Source organism: Tenrec ecaudatus, chromosome 2 (assembly GCF_050624435.1).
Source record: "Tenrec ecaudatus isolate mTenEca1 chromosome 2, mTenEca1.hap1, whole genome shotgun sequence".
NCBI classification, from domain to species: Eukaryota; Metazoa; Chordata; class Mammalia; order Afrosoricida; family Tenrecidae; genus Tenrec; species Tenrec ecaudatus.
In genome coordinates, this window is record NC_134531.1 from 228,871,980 (window position 1) to 228,890,378 (window position 18,399).

Sequence of the window (18,399 nt, forward strand, 5' to 3'; positions counted from 1 at the left end):
CCACATCACCCTCAAGTGTCCAGTACCAGGTCCTCAAGAAGTGCCTGGTGCCTTCTCCCTGAAGAGATGAGGGCACCAGCAGACACAGGCCTGGAGGCTTGAGAGGGCAGCTCTTTTGCGGAAGAGTTGTCCTTGCTTGGAACCCTAAAAGGCGGCTGACTCATGTTTCCTGCCTTGTGCCCTGGCATTTGTTCCTTGGCCTGTGATTCAGCTCCATGCTTTCTCCACCTTCAGCTTCATCTCTCCCAGCTGTGACCTGTATTTCTTGTTTCATCCTTGGATTTCAATTCTTTTTTGAGGGGTTGGGGGTGGGGGGGGACAAACAACTTTTTCCATTTTCCTGTTTCTGACTTTTATGCCCTCTGTCCTTGGCACTGACTGACTAACTGGAAGATGCTGGCCAAGGACTTGTGGCAGCCACCTAGAACACCCCAGTTCATAAAGCCCTGGCGCCAAGATGGCTTAATTTGTGCTGGAACAATGTTGACTTTTTTCTCTTGTGAATAACAACTGCATTTGTGCACCATAGTCCTATCTTGGTATTTTTCACCCAGAGCATTCAATAGTAAACATAGCTTTTGTGGAACAACACATTGGGTTAGATTTAAGGTGGTTCTAAAGATTAAGGCGATTCTGGAAAAGAAAACATTCCAGAACTGTGGTAATACTGCCAATTCCATGAATACTGGGCTTCCTTCCAAATCTTCCAACTATAGCACACAGAGTTCAATAGTCTCTGGTCTAGGTCTGTCTGATTTTGAATGGGTAGAGAATATGAGACAAGAGACTTATAATTAGAGGATAGAAATGCTGTCATTACAGGTTATGTAGGCCAAAGTCTGATATGGGGTGGAAGATGACAGGAAGTCTAGAAATGGAGGTGAAAAAGAACACTCACCCTTCACTCTTAATCTTACGTGTCTTCTTTCTCTTTATTCTCATTTCCAGTCAGTGGCCACTAGGTTTTAAGTGTCCCCCCCTCCCACGTTTTTTTTTTTTACTTAGATCAGCAGACCTTTCTTCTTAGGCATCTGTGGATGGATTGGAATTCCCAGTCTTTCACTTAGCAGAGTGTATTAATCCCTTTCATCACCTAGGTCCCCTATTCTCAAGATTACGTATTTTTAATGTGCAAAGTGGAGCAAATACAGTTAGGTATTATGAAGTAATGGTTCCAGGCATGCTCCTAGTTTGCTTTCTTGGCTGCATATATTATGCAATGATGGGGAGAGAAAGGTACAGCAACTTGTTGCCTAACGAGTTAATAATTCATATTAGGATGTGGTCCAGGGAAATCATGAGCATGTCTATGCTCATTTCAGACATAGCGGCAGTGGATCTACATAGGAGAGGAAAACAGAGAGCTTAATGATGGAGAGAGAAGTTGTGATTGCTCTAAGCTGGTGGGTGACCATAAAACAGTCTGTCACTCACCCATTTCCCCCCTTACATTACGTTCTTCATCTACCACCGACTACGTCCTCTTGACCTTCATAGAAAAGAACCGGTGGTCTGCAGGTGTGGATCCCAACTAGGTTTCTTTGACACAGAATTTTGAGATTTTAACAAGGGAAAAATCCTGGAAGCATTTGTCATTTCTCAACTCTGGAAGTCTAGGGCAATAACTAAAAAAGAGCAGGATCTCTTATTTACAAAATATCTGAGACAGGCATATTTACGTGCCGGATATAGTGGAAAGAGACTAAAGGAAAAGCATACCACTCTTGGGATAGAGTGATTTTTAACAAGCATGAAAACAGACACGCAATCATACTTAGTACCTTTTATCCCTGGAACAGGTGTTCAATCGATTTTCTATCGATTTCTAGTAGACATATGTGAGTCATGATGGACAAAGGTATCCTGTTTCCTTTAACTCAGCATTTATGTAGCATAATAGTTGTCACTTTATGATTACATTTGTGATTCTAATGAATTGTGTTCTCAGACACTCATCTCTTCCCTCTTCCGGTTATATACCTCAGCACCCCTTCCGTTCAGATCTTCATTTCCCTGTGTGCTTTCTGTCCAGGTGCCTCCAAGATCTTTCCCGTAGAAATAGTAATCAAGGGGTTCCTGTGTGGCCTCAATAACTGGTATAACAGTTAGCACATCAATCTGGATAGAGAAATGTTGCTTTCACTTAGGAGGTGGAACAGGGTTGCTGGAACACATTCCTGTCAGGGGAGAGAAGCTTCCTGCAGGAAGAAAGCAATTAACAATACGGAGAGCTGGAAAATGAAGGGAGAAAGACTCTTAGTTCCTGTATTTTTGGCTTCCGTGGTTCACGCTGTACCAGCAGGATAGTTCAGGAGTCAGGGGCCCACTTGATGGCAGCTGACAACATCCCTCAACAGCTCCAGCTCTGTGAGCGATGAATCCTTTCGAAAGTCAATATACTAAAGTGAGTTTGGCTTATGTTGACATCATTCACGTCAAAAAAGTCATTGTAATACATAACAGATTCAAGAAAAAGTTGAACTTAGTTCTCCTTAAATTTGGATGTGGAAGTGAGGAGTGGGGATAAAGGAATACACGAATCTCAGAGGGTGCTCCAATATTCATTTAAACGGCAAGCAGGTATTTGGGGCATCTGTATTCAGCCCTTTTAAAAAATTACCTCAGGATTTGATACTCATTTATCTTTTATTCTCCAACATCTAGCACCTAGCACTAGTTGGATCAGTACTCAGTAAATAATGAATAAAAAGAGGAGATGAAGAAAGTAGTGCTTCTGTGTGTACAGGCTGATTTGATGGCACATTCGTGTGGAAAGAGGAAATACGAAATATAGTTTGCAATGAAAATCTAGAAACCAGTCATTTTTGAGCTGGGTGGGTAAGGATGTTGACAATTCAATTGTGGATTTATAAAATATGGAAACGTCAAGCCATTATCTGTCAGCTTGCTGTACTGTCTTGGCTTATATGGTGTTTAGATACTGGAACTATCAGCTTGTTCTACTATGGTGATGTGTACATTACTGTGATGCTCTAAGCTATAAAATCAGTATTTCAGATAGCATCACTCACGATGGGAAGAATTCAGTAGAGTTTCAAGACTAATAGAGAGTAGAAAGGAGGATTTGGCAATATTCTTTGCCAAAATCAGCCAGTAAGAATCGTATACATAGCGATGGAGCACTATCTGAGATAATGGCAGATGGTGACGAGCCTCTCAGGTGAGATAGCATTCCAAATACGATTGGGGAAGGGGTCCTTTCTCAAAGTAAAGTGCTTATATGACATGCGTGGGGTAAAGGCCTCCAGATCTTAATTTTCTGATGCAGAACAAATAAAAATGGGATTAAATAGCTGCAAACATTTGATCAAAAATTTGAACGTATAAAGCATGAATCTAGGAAAATTGAAAGTTGTCAGATTTAGCGAGTTCAAATGGACCCATGATGGCAATTTTGAATTGGAAAATCACTTGATCTGTATGCTATGAGTTGAAGAGGGAGGCAGTTGCATTCATTTTAAAACAGAACATTTCCTCATTTTCCCCCTCCTTTTTCACTTCCTCATGAACCCTTCATAATTCATAAATTATTATCATTTTGTTACATCTTACACTGTCCGGCATCTCACCTTTGCCCCTTCTCTGTTGTCTATCCCCCAAGGGGAAGCTTATACATAGATTCTTGTAATCGGTTTCCCCTTTCCACTCCACATTCCCTCCACTCTCCAGGCATTGCTCTCACCACTGATCCTAAGGGGTCAGATGACCACTCTCACCACTGGTCCTGAGGGTTCATCTGTCCTGGATTCCCAGTGTTTCCAACTGCTATCTGTACCAGTGTACATCCTCTAGTCTAGCCAGATTTGTATGGTAGAATTGGGATCATGATAGTGGGGGGGGGGGATAGGAAGCATTTAATAAATAGGGGAAAGTTATATGTTTCATCGCTGCTACCCTGTACCCTGACTGGCTCATCTCCTCCCACAACCCTTCAGTTAAGGGGGTGTCCAGTCACCTGCTTATGGGCCTTGAGTCTACACTCTGCACTCACCCTCATTTACAATGATATGATTTTTTTGTTCTTTGATGCTTAATACCTGATCCTTTCGACAGCTCGTGGTGACACAGGTTGGTGTCCTTCTTCCATTTGGGCTTTGATGTTTCTCAGCTAGATGGCCACTTGTTTATCTTCAAGCATTTAAAACCCCAGATGCTATATCTTTTGATAGCCGAGCACCATCAGCTTTCTTCACCACATTTGCTTATGCACACGTTTGTCTTCAGTGATCATATCAGGAAGGTGGGTACCCACTGATATGATTTTTTGTTTTTGATGTCTAATACCTGGTCCCTTCTACACCTCATGGTCACACAGGCTGGTGTGCTTCATCCATGTGGGCTTTGATGCTTCTCAGCTAGATGGCCACTTTTTATCTGCAAGCCTTTAAGACCCCAGATGCTATATCTTTTGATAGCTGGGCACCATTAGCTTTCTTCACCACATTTGCTCAAATTAAGGGCTCAAGTAGAAGGCAAATGTTTTGAGAATGATTATGGCAACAAATGTACAAATATTCTTAAAACAATGGAAGTATGTATGGATTGTGATAAGAATTGTACGAGCCCCCAATAAAATGATTTAAAACAAAAAAACAGAAAAAAGAAAGAAAATATCTCGAGAAACTTCAGACACTAAAATGAAAAGAGCAAATAGAGTGAAAAATAAAAATAATATCTTAGAACTATGACTTCATTACAAAAGGTGAAACACATCTATGTTCTAGAACTGATGGTTGTGATGTATTTTTAAAAGATTTTGATATGCTTGGACAATGGAAGTATATGATACATGAATTATATCTCAATAAAACCATTAAAATATATCATAACAAAGCAAAAAAAGAACATTTCAAGATCTATCTTGAAGTACAATACTGTCTGTGTTAGAATAATATCCAAGGAAGGTCAGTGGATACAATTATTCAAATTTTCACTCCTATCACTAAAGTTAAAGATGGATAAATCGATTGTTTCTACCACTTTCTGCAGGCTTAAATTGATCAAATGTGCAATCAAGATAAATTGATAATTATTATTGATCTGAATGTGAATGTTGAAAACAAAGACAGATAAGTACTTGGAAAGTATGACTTCTGTGATAGAAACAATGCTCGAGATTCCAAGTTAGGATGTTGCCAGCCCAAGGATTTATTCATTACTGGTATATTTTTCAATAACAGTGATGCAACTAGATATATGGACGTTGCCTACACCTGCAATAGATGACTACATCTGTGGAAAGGGATGGTGGAAATGCTCAATATCATCACAGCAAACTACAGGGCTGACCACTGATTGCTCTTATGCAAGTTCAGGTTGAAACTGGAGAGAGTTAAAATAAGTCCACGAGAGCCAAATTCCAGCCTTCAGTACCCTTCACCTGAATTTAGAAGCCCTCAGAAGAACAGATTTGATGGATTGGACCCTAATGATTAAAGAGCAGACAAGTTGTGGGATGGAAATTATAGCTGAGAAAAGAAAAGGTCATTACAAAGATAGGAAGGTGCTTACCAAAATGGTTGTCTGAAGATATTCTGAAAAATATTCTTCAATGTAGAGCAGCTACAGTGAATGGAAGAACTGATGAAGGGACAGAGATATAAACAGGGAATTTCAAAGTGTGGCTCAAGAAGTCAAAGTAAAGTATTTTAATGAAATGTGCAAAGACATGGGGTTAGAAAAATCAAAACAAACTTGGGATTGCTCCAGGAGAAAGAAGTGAAGTTGAAGTATTGACAGATCCTATGGGGAGAAAGTTGAAGGAATAATTACCATGCTAGAAAGAATTAATTGCCACTCAACTATTCCGGGAGACAGCATGCAATTAAGAACTGATATTATCAGTAAGAAATCCAACTTGCACTGAACACATTAACAAAAAATAAGGCCCCAGGAATTAACAGAATCCCAATTGAAATGTTTCAACACACTGATGCAGCCCAGGAAGCATTCACTAGTTGAAGCCAAGCAATTTGGATGGTTGTTAGGTGACATTGAGTGGGTTCCAAATCACAGACACCCTAACTACAGCACAATAAAATCGCCCGCTCTTCAGTCATCCTCACAATTATTTTGTTGGAGCCTTTTCTTGTAGCCATTGTGTCAGTCCATCTCACTGACGGCCTTCCTCTTTTGTGCTTTTGTGATGACCCTCTATTTTATGATGTTCCTTTCAAGGGCTTATCTCTGCTGATAACAAGTCCAAAGTATGCACGACAAAGTGTTTTCCTCCTCCCTGCTAAGGAACATTCTGGCTGTACTGCCTTCAAGACAGACTTGTTTGTCCAGCTGTCAGGTCACAGTGCTTTCAATATCATGCCAGCACTGGAATCCAAATGCACCAATTCTTCTCCATTCTTCCATAGTCATTGTCCAACGTTCTGGCAGTTAAGTGTGATACTGCTGCAACACATTTTCTTCAGGAAAACTTTACTAGCAGGTGCTATTAATAATATAATTAAATAATTTCATCATTCTGTTGGATCACCCTTTTTTGAAATGGGTATAAATATGAATCACAACTAATCAGTTGAAAATACAACAAATCGCATTTTTTGGTGGAGACTGGTGTTGATTGATATTTGTGCCCATTGAAAAGAAGGGTAGCTCAACTGAGTGTATAAATTATCGAACGATATCACTAATAAACCACGCAAGTAAAATTTTGCCGAAGAAAATTTTAAAAATGGTTCCAAGAATACACTTAAACTTATCTGCATGAAATTTAAGCCAGATTCAGAAGAGGAAGTGGAATAAGAAATATCATTGCAAATGTCAAGTAGATATTGCCTGAAGACAGAGAACACAAGAAAAATATATGCCTATTTTTTTTCTACTTTACAAGAGCAGGTGAAGATGAGGACTAGGAATTGGAGGACACTTAATTGTGCCATTTGCAACTTTGACACAGAAAATAGATAATCATTAGAACAGAACATGAGGTACTGCTTATTTTAAAATTAGGAAATTTATGCGCCAGGGTGGCATTGCTTTATCTTACTTACGTAATCTGTATCCTGAGCAGAATATCTGAGAAATGGGTCCATATGAGAAAGAATGAAGGATTTTTTCCAGCCAAGGAAGAAAACCTTCTACATGTCCATCTAAGGGCTGGAGGGCAGCAAGCAAAGCCACTGAAGTATGGGGAAGGGGAAGGGGAGGAACCCTGGGCACGGGTTCAAAGCCGAGACTGGGTGGGAGCCCTCTTCCACTTCTGAGGGCAGCAGTTTTCTGTCTCTCTTCTTTATCTAAATGATCCAGGTAAAGAGAGGGAAAGATGCCTTAGCAATTTCACTGTGTTGTTGAAAAATAAAGATCTGTGTAGAAATGTTTTTTAAACAAGTAAAACGTCTGCCGTGGGAGCAACCCTGTGGCATAACTTTCAGTCCTCTGACTGACTCCACCCTAACTTCTGTTATGAAATGTCTCTGTCAATTTATCTATTTGGCCAACATATTACATCTTTTCAGTTTTGTTAATTTGAAAAACTTGTAGTTAGTTACGTGGTCCTTCACATGCCCCTCTATTATATTTATTTATAATTTGAGAATTTAATTATTTTGGTTACAAAATAAATTGATGTACACCACAAAAGTCTAGGAACAGTAGAAGGTATAAGTTGACATTGTAAAAAGAGAAAGGAAGAAAGAAAAGTCAGCCACAGATTAGAGTCACAGATGTAATTTTTAAACATTCTAGTAGTTGCTTTAAATAAATTAATTTCCATAATGTATTTTATTCTGAATTTATATTGATAGGGATAGTCAATTCATACTTTTGGGAACGCTAGTTCTGTACCAGCAAAATAATTGCTCTCAAGATGCATCTTCCATCCTTGGTACCTTTTCCTGTTTCCTTCTTTTGTAAGACTGTTATTTGCCACCAATATTAATTTCCCTCTTCTTCTGTGGCTGGACTCTGATTTTATCCCAGGGAGCAATGAATTCATTTTTTCAGCCTTCCATGATAGTCTAAGCTTTGTCATTAATATTGGAGTGACTTGGCTCAGGGAAGGAATCCTGATGACACAGAGCTTAAGTGCTTGACCGCTGACTAGCAAGTTGGGGGTTCAAAGGTAACAGTCACTCTGAGAACGCGGCAGTCTGCATCTGTGAAGAGTGCGGCCTTCACACTCTGTGACAGCTGTTCTTTTCTGTTGCTAGTTTTAGGATCACTGTGCATCTGGAGTTACTGAATTGAAACAGTTTTAACTTTTGTTCAAGTCTCCTCAGTTGGAATGAATGGGTCCAGTGACTCCAGCAGCATTTCTCTTTAGACTTTGAGCTGCATCTGCATAAGGAGTCATCTTATAAGGAGCATTCAATTCGATACTCATAAGGAGCAGTGGCTCTTCACTGTCTGACTAACAAAATCTAGTGTGAGGGAAGAAGGACATTGATACAGATATAATGGATTAACTAGAAACAAAAAGATGAGTGAGGCATGGATGGATTTAAACAAGTTGGAGCTTTTGGGGGGAAATGCCTATGAATGTTCTGTACATTTTTCCTGTACATATTTTCTGTTATATATTTCTGTACATCTTCCAACCAGAGCTATGATTCCAGACTTTCCAAGAATATTTGTATCTTTTCAAGAATATTTGTAGAGAAAACCGCCCTGTAGGATATGATGCCTCTGGAGTAGAAGACAGTTTGGTGCATTGTCCAGTCTTCCTCTGACACACAGCTTCCTCTGACACACAGCTTCCTCTGCAGCTTGCCTGCAGTTCACTAGAAAAATGTTAGGGTTTTGAATCATGGGCTTGTGCATCTCTGATGAAAACCCTGTGTACATGTCCACCAGGGCAAGCCCAGAGCTCATGCAGCTTGCTGTGCTTTGAGTGATAAGTACTTTCTTCTTTTCCCTGAGTGATGGGTGTTTTCTGTTTCCATAAAATTGTTGTAGGCTGCCTTATTAGCTTAAAGGTATAGTAAAATCTCATACCTTTGTTTGACTGCATGTCCCTATGTTTAGCATTCAAATTCTAACCCCTATAATTGTAAATATGATTATAAATAGATATAGCGATTTAACCCTATCAATATAGGGTGGATCCTAAACTTATCGATAAAAAGAAGAGAATAGATACAAAGACAAACCCAAGGAAAGACATACACTAAAGAGTGACAGACGCCAAAGAACATCAAGGAAAACCCAGAATTGCCAAGAATAGACCAAGATCATTAGCAGACACCAGAAACTAGGTTGAGGCTCATAGAGGGAATCAACACTCCAAGACCCTAAACTATGAGAATATGAACCATTGTTCTCTGTGGACGCCTACGTGTGTTATGAAGTTTCCTGTGCCATTTCCAAGACTGCAATCTGTACAGAAGCGAATTGTCACATCTTTCTCTCTCTCAGAATAGCTGGTCGTATTGAGCCACGAACTTTTTCAGAAAGCTACTGAATACTAACCACTATGCTCTCAGGTGATTTTCTTCTGAAAAATCAGCCATCGAAAAGGTATGTATTACAGTTCTACTGTAACACATATGGGGTTGCCAGAGATGAAATTCACTTGATGGCAACTGGTTATTCACACATGGGAAATCTGGTCCCCAGGTCTGACGTCCCCAGGGCTACTTATCACACACTTTCTTAGGCTTCTCAAAGTCTTTCTATTGTTCCCATAAGCATCGTTAAAAACTACTTTTATTAGGGGCTCTTACATCTCTTATCAAAATCCATACATTCATCCAGTGTGTCAAGCACATTTGCACATATACCGCCATCATCATTTCAAAGCATTCTCTTCCCACTTGAGCCCCTGATATTAGCTCCCCATTTCTTCCCCCCTCCCTCCCCCACCCACCCTCCCTCAGGAACCCTTGATAAGTTTTGATTATTATTTCCATATCTTATATCATTCTCTGTCACCCCTCATCCACTTTTCCATTATTCGTTGCCCTGGGAGAGGGTTCTAGCTGATCTTTGTGATTGAGTCTCCCTTTCTCCCCCTCCCCTCCCCTAATCCTCCTGGTATCTCTACTCTCATTGTTGGCCCTGAGGGGTTTATCTATCCTGGATTCCCTGTGTTGTGGGCTCTTATCTGTAGCGATGTTCATGCTCTTTTCTCATCCGATTCATAAGGTAAAATTGAGGTCATGATAGTGGGGAGAAGGAAGCACCAAAGAGCTAGAGAAAAGCTGTGTGTTTCATCAGTGCTATACTGCACCCTGACTGACTCATTTCTTCCTTGTGACCCCTCTGTGAGGCGATGTCCAACGTCCAATTGTCTAAGATGGGCATTGGGTCTCCATCCCATGCCCCACCACCCACCAATTCACTTTGGGTATGGTTTTATTCTGGGTCTTAGATGTCTGAAACCTAATCCCATCGCCACCTCATGATCACACAGGTTGCTGAGCTTTTTCCATGTGGGCTTTGCTGCTTCTGAGCTAGATGGCTGCTCGTGGGCCCATAAACATCAGCATCATTTTTACTATGCTCCACTACAGCTGCTCTTACTGGAAATACAATGGTGCATTTGCTATGCATTGTAAAGTAAATGGATTTCTCCCTATAGCATCTTGCACACACACACACATCACTAAAAACACAGTGCAGGTTTACTTGTGGCTAGGTGGGAAGACATGGTGCTGCGTTCAAATGCAGGGCTATGCCAATTACAACCCACAGGCCAAATCCTACTTGATGCCTGTTATAATAATGCTCATGGGCAAGAATGGTTTGTCCTTTTGAAGTCCAATTGGATAAAATTATATTCCACCAAATAAGAATTTAATTCTTCTCATTTGAAGATACATGCTAGAAGAAAACTTCAACTTTAATGATTATATTTTGAATTTTATCAATAAAATCTTTGTGGACATTTGTTTTCTTTTTTTTATAACTACCTATATACATTTTTGTTTGTTTTGTTTTATAACTTCAAACGTAGAAAAGCAAAAAACTCTTTCAGAAAATGCTGGTTTACTGCTCAGAGGCCCCACTTCATGTGTCCCCGTTAGATCTGGTGACTATGAGTCTCTCCCTGTTGAAAATTAGCTCAGTGCCTCTCAGACCCCTGCCTTGATGGGATCAGCTCTTAACCGAACAATTCATGTTTGCTTCAGAGGGCACCCTATGGTTAATAAAGCTACTTCTCTACACAACATTTATGTCCCCAAATATTTCCTTCAATAGCCACTGTCACTAGCTCCCTACATTCCCACAGACAAGCCATTGATGATGCTTGTGTTTGATTTTCTTATCTGCACAATGACCATGGTGATTAGCAGGCTAGGGGATACGGATCCTCTAGGAGCCAGCAACATATGCCTTCGCTAATGCAGTGTTGTAAGAAAGGCTAACGTTGAAATAACATCATTCATCACAGGATGCTGAACTGTGGTAATCAGAAACAAAACACATTATCACCAAATCTGTTTCAGTTTATAATGGTCCCATAGGATCATTGCTAACCACAAAGTTAGCAATTCAATGTGTAATTCTGTATGATACCAGGGCTCCTTCTTGAACTGTGATAGCTCTAGTTAAAATATTATGTTTGGAAGATAGAGATATTTAGATATGTCGCTCCTGTTATGTTTAAAACTTTTTTTTCTCTTTTTCTCACGGTTATTCTTTAGGAGAACCTAAACATTCTGTATATAGGAAAACAGCAGTTTGGTATGTTTTTATTAAATTGCTTCAACATATTGAATTTTTCCCCATTCAAAATGTCTAACATTCAAGCTTGAAAGATACAAAGATATATCCTTTCCAGGAAGTTTAGTAAATTGTAAAGACTAAAAATTGACTAGCTTCCGAATGGTTTGTCCTAATGTTTAGGGAATGAAAAATTGTTCTATGGTTTTATCTTGCTGTGAATGCATCTAGAAGAAAGAAGAAGCTCAACTGATGTCAAGAGAAAGGTTTTATTGGCAACAAATACTTGTTTAGTTGTTTCTGTTGACCGTCACAATTTCCACCGACTGTTTCTTCTACTTTTACTATTTCTTAATGGGAATGCAATCATCCCTAAGACAGGTGGATTTTATGAATGAACTTGTTTTTGTTGTTAGCTACTATTAAAAGTTGTCCTGTGTATAACAGAACAAAACACCCAGTCTGGCTCCATTTGAATAATTGCTTTTCGGTTGGAGTCCCTGTGAAATCTATCACATCAAGGGTTTTCCCTTGTTCTGATTCTCTGCTTTACCATTCATAATACCGTTTCCAGGGACTGGTCTGTCCTAGTACACGAGATAAAGCCCCAGCACCCATGCTTCTAAGGAACACGGAGGGTTCACTTTCTCCAAGACACAGAGGTGAGTGCTCTTCCGGACTCCATGGCAGGAAGAGTCTGAGGAATGTATATGGAGTTCTCCTTCCACATTCCATTGTCAGATGAACAATATTCCTTCCCAGCAGATGACCGAAGCCCCCTTGAGGTGAGTGTTTTGAACGCCTGTGTTGGTCACATCATCACTTACCCCTGACCGTTGATGTTTGTAAATGTATTTGTTAATTGTGTCATGATGCATTATATGAGCTTTTTAAATAACTTATTCCAAGGATGTTATGGGCCATGTTGAATTTTTCTGCAATCTGACAGCAATGAAAAACTGATGAACTCTGAAATAGGTTTCATGAATCATATTACAGAATAAACTTTAAAAAAATTGTTCATACTTTAATAGAACAAAATACACAAAAAAGAAACCTCACGGATACACAACATTAACCCCATTCCAAAATAAAGGAGGGGACAACAGGGCGTGGGGGCCTTAGATTCTGCTTTACACACGAGAACAGGACGGGGGATAAACCATTAGTTAACGGTAGTTGCAGAGCCCAGGTGGGCTAGGGGTCACTCAAGTCATGGGGACACTATACAGAGGGCACAAGGTTTGAGAGTAGAATGGCCTAATTGACTTCTTCCATGCAAGATGCATCTTTGTCACCCTCAAGTTTGGGGGGGTTAAATTTCATCAGGAACAGCAGTGCTGGGTTCCTCTGCTGTCACCTCATCTTCATCAATGCCTAAGCCAAGCTTGATCATGCGGTAGATGCGGTTGGAGTGGGTCTGAGGGTCCTCAAGGGAGAAGGCAGAGGCAAGCAGTGCTGTTTCTAACAGCAGCACCACCAGGTCCTTGATGGCTTTGTCGTTCCCGTCAGCCTCAGCCTTCTGCCGCAGCATCTCCACAATTGGGTTTTCCAGATTGACCTCCTGGTGCTTTTGGCCATCATGTAGCACATTGTGGAGTTGTCCCAACGAGCCTGAGCTTTCATGATCCACTCCATGTTGGCCGTCCAGCCGTACATACTAGTCACAATGCAACAGGGTGAAGACACAAGTCTATTGGAGATTGTCACCTTCTCAACCTTCTTATCCAAAATTTCTTTCATGGGCTTGCACAGGTTCTCAAACTTGGTCTTGCTTTCCTCCATTTCCTTTTTCTCTTCTTCATCCTCTGGAAGCTCCAGCCCTCTTTGGTCATGGAGATCAAACTCTTCCCATCAAATGCCTTGAGCTGGTGCACGCAGTACCCATCGATCGTCGATCGGCTCGGTCATGTCGACCAACTCAAAGCCTCGCTTCCGCACACGCTCCACAAAAGCAGAATTGGCCACCTGCTCTTTGCTCTCACCAATGATGTAATTGATTTCCAGTCTCCTTCATTCGGGAAACTTGTTCTGAGAGGGAGGTCATCTCATCTCCAGACTGGGAGGTGTGATAGCGCAGAAACTCAGAAAAGCGCCGCCAGTTGGTGGCATCCTCGTGGATGCCAAGCTTCAGGTTTTGGGTGAAGGCCTCATAAAACTTCTTATAGTTCTCCTTGTCTTCTGCCACCTCAGAGAAGAGCTCCAGGCACTTCTTGACAACGTTTCTGCGGATGACCTTAAAGATCTTGCTCTGTTGGAGCATCTGTTGGGAGATGTTGAGGGTCAGGCCCTCCGAGTCCACCACCCCACGGATGAAGTTGAGATACTCTGGGATTAGCTCGTCACAGCTGTCCATGATGAACACGCGGCGGACATAAAGCTGAATGTTATTCATCTTCTTGTTCTCAAAGAGGTCAAAGGAAGCTCGATGAGGGATAAACAACAGTGCCCTGAATTCCAACTGCCCTTCCACAGAAAAGTGCTTGACTGCCAAATGGACTTCCCAGTCATTAGTCAGATGCTTGTAGAATTCTCCATACTCCTCCTGGGTGTTGTCACCAAGGTTTGTGGTCCAAATGGGCTTGGTCTTGTTTAGTTCTTCCCGGTCAATGTACTTCTCCTTAATGTTCTTAGCTTTCTTCTCTTGTCCTTCCCACTGGCATCCTCATCATTGAGCCCACATCTGCAATCTTGGGCTGCTCCTCATCCTCCTTTCTTCATCTTTCTCACCTTTCTCTTCCTCAGTGTCATCATCACTGATTTCCTGCTCCTGTTCATCCTCAGATGAAGGGTGAAGGGGTAGCCAATGAACTGAGAGTGCTTCTTGACTACTTCTTTAACTCACCTCTCCTCTAGGTACTCTGGTCTTCTGTGAGGTACAGAATCACTTTCGTTCCCCGGTCAATGGGCTCACCATGGTCAGCACGGACAGTGAAGGAGCCCCCAGCAGAAGACTCCCAGGCATACTGCTCATCATCATTGTACTTGGTGATCACAGCCACTTTTTCTGCCACCAAGTAGGCAGAATAAAAGGCAACGCCAAACTGCCCAATCATGGAGATGTCCACACCAGCCTGCAGAGCCTCCGTGAATGCTTTGGTACCCGATTTGGCTGTGGTTCCCAGATAATTGATGAGATCATTCTTGGTCATGCCAATGCCTGTGTCCACTAGAGACAAGGTGCGCTCCTGGGGGATGGGGATGATGTAGATTTTTCAGCTCTTTTCACTGTCCAACTGGAAGGGTCTGTCAGACTTTCATAGCGAATCTTGTCCGAGGCATCAGAAGCATTAGAGATCAACTAATGTTGAACTAATGTTGAACTAATGTTCGAGTAGAAGGTATTGATGATGAGGAACATGAGTTGGGTGATCTCCGCCTGAAAGGCAAAGGTCTCCAACTCCTCCTCTTGATGGTGCTCTTCCTCGGGCATCTTGAAGAGGCAAGGACCAGAGGGCGGCGGGTATGGGGCTGTGTACAGTGCACGGAGGTTTGCAGGCTATGCCAAGGTGACTCCTAAACACATTTTTTTCTAAGTTCTCTACCTTAACATTTATGCCTGAAAGGGATAATAGTATTATCTATTCTTGTGGACACACATTTAAGAAACCTGAGATTATATCTTTATATAAAATTTATAGATGGAAATTAAACTAACAATGTATAATATATTAAGGCAGCGATTCTCAACCTGTGGGTCGCGACCACTTTTGGGGGTCAAAGGACCCTTTCACAGGGGTCCCCTAAGACCATCAAAAATTCTGATGGTTTGAGGAACCAAGACACTGACTTTTTACACATACTGTCACAAAATGTAGCAGTATAGTTTACTGTTATATTAAGACTGTTACCCATGCTACACCAGAATTCAAGACAAAATTCCATTTATTTGCAATTAAAAATAGTATTTCACAATGCATAATTACATATTGTTTTTGTGATTAATCACTATGCTTGAATTGTGTTTAGTTTGTAACAATGAAAATACATCATGCATGTCAGATATTTACATTACAATTCATAACAGTAGAAAAATTACAGTTATGAAGTAGCAACAAAAATAATTTTATGGTTGGGAGTCACCACACATAAGGAACTGTATGAAAAGGTTGGGGCGTTAGGAAGGTTGAGAACCACTGTATTAAGGATTCACAGGATGGCAGGGTGAAGGAGGGAGGGAACAAAAGGAGCTGGTATCAAAGGGCTCAAGAAGAAAGATAATGTTTAGAAATTGTCAATGACAACAATTGTGCATGTTTGCTTGATATAATAGTATATGGATGGTTATTATGTGTAAGATCCCCCAATAAAATGATTTATTAAGATAAATAAATAAAATGACAAATAAATAGATGAGTGTATACCTCTGGGAACTAAGCAGTTTGTGGATAATAAATGTTTTCTATTTTTTAATATGCACTCATGAAAATTGATTATGTACACTGTATGCATGAAAAAAATTATGTGACAATTGAGATTTTCAACACAAGCAATATTCTATGTATATTTTATAAAGATGTAGATTAAATTTAATCTACTAAATTAAAATTTACTAGGTGAAAAGTTTCATTTCTATAATAACTCTATAAAATGTTGATAAATGTATTAGGAGTTTCTGAAGTGTGCAATATGTAAGCTTCCTCCTTTCAGTGTTCTCTGATTATAGATTTGGTAACCAGAAGACTTGAAGGAGAAAATGGAAGGCTCCTAAGGAACAGATTTATCATTAACTTAATTTGCAACATGTGAGAAACATTTTGAAAAAGTGACATTAAATATGAAAAATAACATATAGCCCCCTCATTTTGTCAATAAGGCTTGATATTTTAAATTTCTACTGAGTAGATATCTCTGGGATCAATGTTTTTAGTTTTGTTACTATTGGCCAACTCTCCAATAAGCCTTTATTAACTGACATTACATACTTACATTTTGTTTCCTGGGTGCAAAAGAGAATACAAGAAAAGTTAAGTGAATATTAATGAATGAAAACAGTTATAGATTGCAATTTAAAATGGAGCACTTGAATTTCCTTTTAACTTTTGCCACTACCCTCATAATTTCAATTATTTAAACGTTTCAGAAAACAATGTTCATTCAAATTAGCAGTATCCCCCTCCTATTGCCATTGTTTTAAGAAATACGTGTTTAATTGAAAACAGAGGCTCATTCTTTTCAGATTTGTGTTGTGGTTTCTTGATTTCAGAAAAAGACCGCAATAAAACTACTAAGCCACATCATCAAATACTTTATTTCCTTTGAGGTATCAGTTATACTTATTATGAGGGAAAAACATTCAAAAGCATGGCCATACGTAAAGGAACTTTGCTTCATGTAATTTAATGGAGTGAAAATTTATAATTTTTCCATAGGGCAATAAAGTTCCAGACACTGAACTTATCTAGATAAAATAAAAAATTAGACCTCTAAGTCAAACCTCATCATAGAAGAATCACGTGGAGACCTGTGGGTACTTTTCTGGAGCTGTTTCTGGCTGTTTTGTTGAAGACAGGAGAGTCGAGACTTTTGCCAATATTTGATCTTGACACAGTAGTCTGAATGAATGGGTTATAGGCTTGAAGTTGTAAAGAATGTGTACACAATGCAAGAGATCATGCTAGGTAACTCTTCCAGCAGTAATCTTTGTTACTCCCACCTGTGTTTCCCTGATGGGACTGGGTAAGAAGGTGAGGGAAACTATTAATTAGATTATATTCTGCTGTGAGTTATTGTTAAGCAGGTTGATTGCAATTGCTGGCCGCTAGATATAAAAATGAACCCTCTCAGGTAAGAGATCCTCTGGAGCCTGCAATCACCAGCCATTGAAACTCTTTGACCTAGGAGACAACTGTGACACCAGAGGAGGAACAGAGCAGCAGCAGGAACCAAAGCGTGAGAGAGAGGTGGGCTTCCCAGCTCACAGAGTAAGTAAAAATTTGTTGTGTGTATGTGTAGCTGTCTTGTTAGTGTTCCTATTCACAACACAACAAATCAGTGTGTGGTGCTAGGTCATTGTCATAATCTTCACTATTTTCGAGTTCATTGTTTCAGTTACTGTCCCAACTGATCTTGTTGAAATTTGCTTGTTCTTCTGGATGTTCACGATATATTTCATGTTTTTGCCAGATCCTATTTCAAAGGCATCAATTCCTCTCTGGCCTTCTTTTTGCAGCAGATTTATCCAATGCAATATATTATTTCCAGACTTGCTCTTCTATGGGTATTGTTTATGGGTCTTAGTAAAATAAATTTGTTGAGCATTTTTTATCATTTTCTTCTTTTGTCTTTTTTAGACTTCCAATGGTGGAACATGACTGAAATTAGAAGAAATAGCTGTAAATAATTGGAACATGTAATGTGCAAAGTATGAATATAGGAAATTTAGAAATGTTAAAAATGAAACAGTGCAAAAAGAGCAATATCCTAGGTATTATTGAGAGGAAATAAACTGGTATTGGTAATTTAAAATCAGCTAATCATGGTTTACTATGCTGGGCATGACAAATTCAAATATCTCTGAAAGCATCATGAACAAGAACATATCAAGATCTATCTGTTACTTTGCTGGATGCAACAGGATAACATCCATACTCCTAAAATTTAATATGACGCTAATTCAAATTTATGAAGCAAACACTATAGTCAATGATGAAGAAACTGAAAATTTCTACCAATGACTTCATTCTGAAATTGATCAAACATACAATCAAGATGCACTGATAATTTACTGGTGATTTAGAATAAAAAACTGGAAATTAAGGA

The 18,399-nt window shown here is 39.9% G+C and overlaps 1 pseudogene; it reads right to left on the reverse strand.

Moving 5' to 3' along the window:
* Window positions 1-12,897: 12,897 nt before the first annotated feature.
* LOC142441379 (heat shock protein HSP 90-beta pseudogene) lies at window positions 12,898-15,070 on the reverse strand (annotated as a pseudogene).
* Between the last annotated feature and the right edge of the window lie 3,329 nt (window positions 15,071-18,399).